A 6,225-nucleotide genomic window follows, 5' to 3' on the forward strand; every position below is an offset into this window, starting at 1 on the left:
TGTGTCCAGGAAGCATTCTGGTTATATTTCTTCTAAGACTGATCTGTTTGTTCTTCTGGAAATTTACAGTATATTCAATATTCTTCACCAATACCACAATTCATATGCATCAATTCTCCTTCTGTCTTCCTTTTTCATTGTCCAGCTTTCACATCCATATGAGGCGATTAAAAAGACCATGACATGGGTCAGGCACACCTTGTTGTTGTTGCCCATCAGCAGGTAAATGGATAAATAAATAAATAAATTAAATAAATAAATAAATAAATAAATCATGGTATTCATGAAGTTGATTACTATTTTAAACTAGACCTACATGTATTAACATAGTTAAGTCTAAGCAAACATAACATTGAGCAAAAAAAGCAAATTGCAAAACACACAGTATACCATTTATATAAAGTTTGAAAAATTTATCTGTTGCTTATGGCTACATGGATATGCAGTAATAGTATATAAAACTTAAAAGGGCATGGTCATCACCAAATTGAAGGGAGGGAGAAGATTGAGACTGGAGAGGTGTGCACAGGGAATATCAACTATATCTGTAATATTTATGTCTTTAAACACTATCTGAAAGTTACTGTTGCAAGATTTGATAGAACCAGGTGGTAGGTACATATATTGGTTATGCTATTCCATGTGCTTTCCTGTGTTTGAAATTGTTTGCAATAAATGGAAATGAAAACTAAGGAAAATATGTGGGAAAGGGTTAGCAGTGTCACATGCTGAGAACAGGACAAGGAAAATGGGGATTGAGAGACTTTCTTTAGGTGGATCAAGGAGTTTGCTGGGGACTGCTGAATGTGTAGTTGCAATAAATGGCAAGGGTAGAAACAAGATTACAGTGAATTGAGGAGGGGCCACATACTGAAGACGTTTGGAAATAAAAGAGTGAAATACAATTTTAACTAAATTAGTTAGATCAAAATAGGTTCTTGACAAAGCTGGAAGCCACTTTAAAGCAAAGGAGAAGGAGCCAGCTAAGAGGGGGACATATCAGATGCTAGAAGAGGGAGGCAGGAAGGTTGGAAGCAAAATCTCTCAGTGATTGGGAAGAAGAAGGATCCAAGGTGGTGATCATCTTCAGAGAAAAAGTAAGATATTTTGCTGAGTCTATATATCCTCAGCATCTAGAACAGTGCATGGTGTATAGTGGGTATTTGAATAGATAGTAGTTTAGTGAGGAATAAGAGGTTGTATAGGAATTGAAATGTGTTGAGGTGAGGACATTACAAAATGAGGTTATCTCACAGGGGAAATAATGATTTTCTCAAAAAAAGTAGTAAGTGGATGTTGAAATAGTAATGACAGTAATAATACTGATAGCTAATGTTTTTTTTAATGTTTAACACTCACTGCGTGACAGAAACCCTGCTTGGAGTTTTACATACATAACTTCATTTAATTCTTACTAATGACATGTGAAGGAGCCCTGGTGGCACAGCAGTTAAGTGCTCGGCTGACAACTGAAAGGTTGGTGTTCGAACCCACCAGCCTCTCTGCTGGAGAAAGATGTGGCAGTCTGCTTCTGTAAAGATTTACAGCCTTGAAAACCCTATGGGGCAGTTCTACTCTGTACTATGGGGTCTGTGTGAGTCAGAATCAAATTGATGGCAATGGGTATGTGCCAAGCGAGGACTCCCTGGGCGGTACAAAGAGTTAACGTGCTTGGTTGTTAACCAAAAGTTTAGAGGTTTGAGTCCACTCAGAGGCACCTCGGGAGAAAGGCCTGGCAATCTAAATCTGAAAAATCAGCCATTAAAACCCCTATGGAGCACAGTTCTACTCTGACACACATGGGTTCCCTATGAGTTGGGGCTGACTTGATGGCAGCTAACAATACAACACATGCCAGGCACTATGCTAACTGCTTTACCCGAGTTATCACATTTAATCTGGTGAAATTGCAGAAGAGAGTAGAGGGTTGGGGACTTGAATAGGACAGAAAAGGAGGAAAATGTCATTGTTGGAAGAGTAATGATGAATCCAGACAAATTAATAAAGGTTTTTAGAGCAGAAAAGAGTTCAGTTGGAGGCAGATTGCATGAATTTATATAGTGGGCCAAATTAGCGCAGGTCTGTAACTTTCTCTGGCAATACTTGGCAGATGGAAAGCAAGAGCAGAGAAAACATACCAAGAAAGCTCATCAGGCTTGGAAATTAGCATAGCAGGCCCAGCAGAAGGTCATGCAGTGGGACAGTCTAAAATGGTGTTTAGGGTGCACTGAAACTGGGTGGGGTTAAAGTTGTGAACCAGTGGGGGTTCAGAGGTAGAATTCTTGCCTTCCATGCAGGACACCCAGGTTTGATTCCCAGCCGATGCACCTCATGTGCAGCAACAACTTGTTTGTCAGTGGAGGCTTGCATGTTGCTACGATGCTAAACAGGTTTCAGCGGAGCTTCCAGGCTAAGAGGAACTAGGAAGAAAGGCCTGACAATCCACTTTCAAAAATTAGCCAGTAGAAACCCTATCTATGGATCATAATGGTCTAATCGGCAATGGATCACGGGGATGGTGCAGGACCAGGCAGTGTTTCCTTTGTTGTGCATGGGGTCACCGTGAGTAGGGGGTAGACTGGACGGAAGCTACCAAAAACAGAGTCAAAGTTGGTTGTCATTGTTAGGAGCCATTGAATTGGTTCCAACTCATCGCAACCCTATGTACAATAGAATGAAACACTGATGGATCCCGCGCCATCCTCACAATTGTTGCTATGCTTGAGCCCATTGCTGTAGCCACTGTGTCAATCCATCTTATTGAGGGTCTTTCTCTTTGTCACTGACCCTTTACTTTACCAAGCATGATGTCCTCCTCCAGGGACTGGTCCTTCTTGATAACATATCCAAAGTACGTGAGACCCGAGAGCAAAAAGATGAAAACAGCCTAGATGCCCGTCAATTGATGACTGGAGAAACAAACTGTGGTACATACACACAGTGGAGTATTTATACAACGATAAAGAACAATGATGAATCTGTGAAGCATTTCATAACATGGATGAATCTGGAGGGCATCATGCTGAGTGAAATAAATCAATCACAAAAGGACAAATATTGTATGAGACCACTACTGTACTGAAAAGGTTTACACACAAAAAGAAATCATCTTTGATGGTTACGAGGGAGGGGAGTGGTAGGGATGGAAAAACACTAGACAATAGATAAGTGGTAACTTTGGTAAAGGGTAAGTCAGTACACAATACTGGGGAAACCAGCACAACTCGTACAAGGCAAGGTCATAGATGTTTCATAGACACATCCAAGCTCCCTGAGGGACCAAATTTGCTAGGCTGAAGTCTGTGGGGACCATGGTCTCAGGAAACATCTAGCTCAACTGGCATAACATAGTTTATAAAGAAAATGTTCTACATTCTACTTTGGTGAGTAGTGCCTGGGGTCTTAAAAGCCTGTGAGTGGCCATCTAGGATGCTCCAATGGTCTCACCCCTTAGGGAGCAAGGAAGAATGAAGAAAACTAAAGATACAAGGGAAATATTAGTCCAAAGGACTAATGGACCGCAGCTACCATGGCCCCCACCAGACTGAGCCCAGTACGATGAGATTGTCCCTGGCTACCACCACTGACTGCTCTGACAGGGATCACAATAGAGGGTCCCAGACAGAGCTGGAGAAAAATGTAGAACAAAATTCTAACTCAAAAAGAAAGACCATACATGCTGCCCTGACAAAGACTGGAGAAGCCCTGAGAGTATGGCCCCTGGACACCCTTTCATCTCAGTAATGAAGTCACTCCTGAGGTTTACCCTTCAGCTAAAGATTGGAAGGGCCCATAAAACAAAATGAGACTAAAGGAGTACACCAGCCCTGGGGCAGGGACTGGAAGGCAGGAAGGGACAGGAAAGCCGGTAATAGGGAACCCAAGGTTGAAAACAGAGAGTGCTGACATGTAGTGGGGTTGTTAACCAAAGTCATAGAACAATGTGTGTACTATTTAATGAGAAACTAGTTCGTTCTGTAAACCTTAATCTAAAGTACCAAAAAACCAAACTAAACCCAGTGCCGTCGAGTCGATTCCGACTCATAGCGACCCTATAGGACAGAGTAGAACTGCCCCATAGAGTTTCCAAGGAGGGCCTGGCGGATTTGAACTGCCAACCTTTTGGTTAGCAGCCGTAACACTTAACCACTACGCCACCAGGGTTTCCATCTAAAGTACAATTAAAAAACAAACAAACAAAACAAAGTACATGAGACCAAGTCTCACCACCCCTGCTTCCTTTTCTAGGATCACTTCAGGGGCGATATTTACTTATGTACTTCTTTATGTGTTAAGTAATTTTGTGAATTGGCTAAGATAATTATTTTATCCATAGCAGCCTTATGCCTTCCCTAGGGTTGTTAATGATACCATTGTTCAACTTATCTATGACCCCTGCCTCTCCCTTGCCTATGATATTCAATGACTCATATGTTTTGTCAATTCTCTAGTAAATTCCTTAATGTACAGCTCTGATCATTCTCACTAATCATCAGATGGCACTTTGCCAAACCGAATAAAGGTCATACACCCTATACTTGCATTTGTGTACCAGACGAATTCAATGCAAAGATTTAAATGGCCATTGAACAAAGTTCAAATAAATTAAACTCTAGCTTCAAGGAAAGATGAGTCCCACTGCCGTGTACACATGCTCACGGGTGCACACACACACACAAAATTAAACAGATACTAAGTGCTTGTCTTTTATCCATTTGATAACTATAACCAAATGTCTAGGACTTATGAGCATTTTACAGACAAAATAAAAAATTGATATCTTAAAAAACATGGCTGTATTATAGAATAATCCTGATCAAAAGGGAGGAAAAATGCAGAACGGAATTTAAAATTCTCATAGAATCCAGAATTTCTAGAGTCATTGAGGCTGGGTAAACCCCCAAAACTATTGCCCTGAGATAATCTTTAAACCTTAAACCAAAAATATCCCCTGAAGTCTTTTTTAAACCAAACAATCATTTCACTTAATTAGAAAAAATGTCTGCCTTGAGCACTGTGCTCTTTTGAAGAACTATCTATACCAGATCAAACTGACAACAGCAACTTGAGAGGTTAGATAGGAAGCTTAGGGGGCAGTGCATTTATACTAACGACAGAGGAACAATTTGAAAAAGGAGGGTGAGAATGGCTGCACAACTTGAAGAATGTGATCAAGGTCAGTGAATTGTACATGTAGAAATTGTTGAATTGGTTTATGTTTTGCTGTGTATATTTTCAACAACAAAAATAAAATAAACTATTAAAAAAACATGGCTGTAAAATACTTAGAATAAAATGGCCAACTGAAAATTAGTAGCAATTTAATGGAATGACTGTAAAATATAACATTATATCATGTTCATTAATTGCTCAATTTTGCATTTATTTAAAAAATTCCATTATATTTGAAAACGATTTTTAGTTTGGATCTTCTCACTTCCCAAGAATTCCCACGTATGCACAATGATTATGGAGAAATATCGCAGCCATTATAAATTAGTTATGCACAGATAAATAATTTCAAAAGCAAAATTAACAAAAACCCTTTCAAAACTTATAGCAAAAATCTAAATCTTTCTGGCAGCATGTAGATTCATTTAAATATATTTAATATGATGCCGGCTGAGGCCTCCACATGTGAGTGTGCTTGGGGCCTGCAAAGGCCTGAAAACTGGCCTGCCTGACATAGATGAGGCTGGGAAGGAAGATTCTGCGTAGGTGAGTCAGCAGCCAGAGTCTGGAAGGCAGGCCGAGAAGAGGCATAAATGATTCATTGATTTTTAAATCACTACTACTTGAAAAACCTCACTTTTCATATATATACATCCAACATAGATACTGCTTTCCATACAGGGCAGTATAAAGAAGTGCTCATTTTTTTTTTCATTTTTATTGTGCTTTAAGTGAAAGTTTACAAGTCAAGTCAGTCTGTCACATATAAGCTTATATACACCTTACTCTGTACTCCCACTTGCTCTCCCCCTAATGAGTCAGCCCTTCCAGTCTCTCTTTCGTGAAAACTTTGCCAGCCTCCAACTCTCTCTATCCTCCCATCCCCCCTCCAGACAGGAGATGCCAACACAGTCTCAAGTGTCCACCTGATATCATTAGCTCACTCTTCATCAGCATCTCTCTCCTACCCACTGTCCAGTCCCTGTCATGTCTGATGAGTTGTCTTCGGGAATGGTTCCTGTCCTGGGCCGACAGAAGGTTTGGGGACCATGA

Source organism: Elephas maximus, chromosome X (assembly GCF_024166365.1).
Source record: "Elephas maximus indicus isolate mEleMax1 chromosome X, mEleMax1 primary haplotype, whole genome shotgun sequence".
NCBI classification, from domain to species: domain Eukaryota; kingdom Metazoa; phylum Chordata; class Mammalia; order Proboscidea; family Elephantidae; genus Elephas; species Elephas maximus.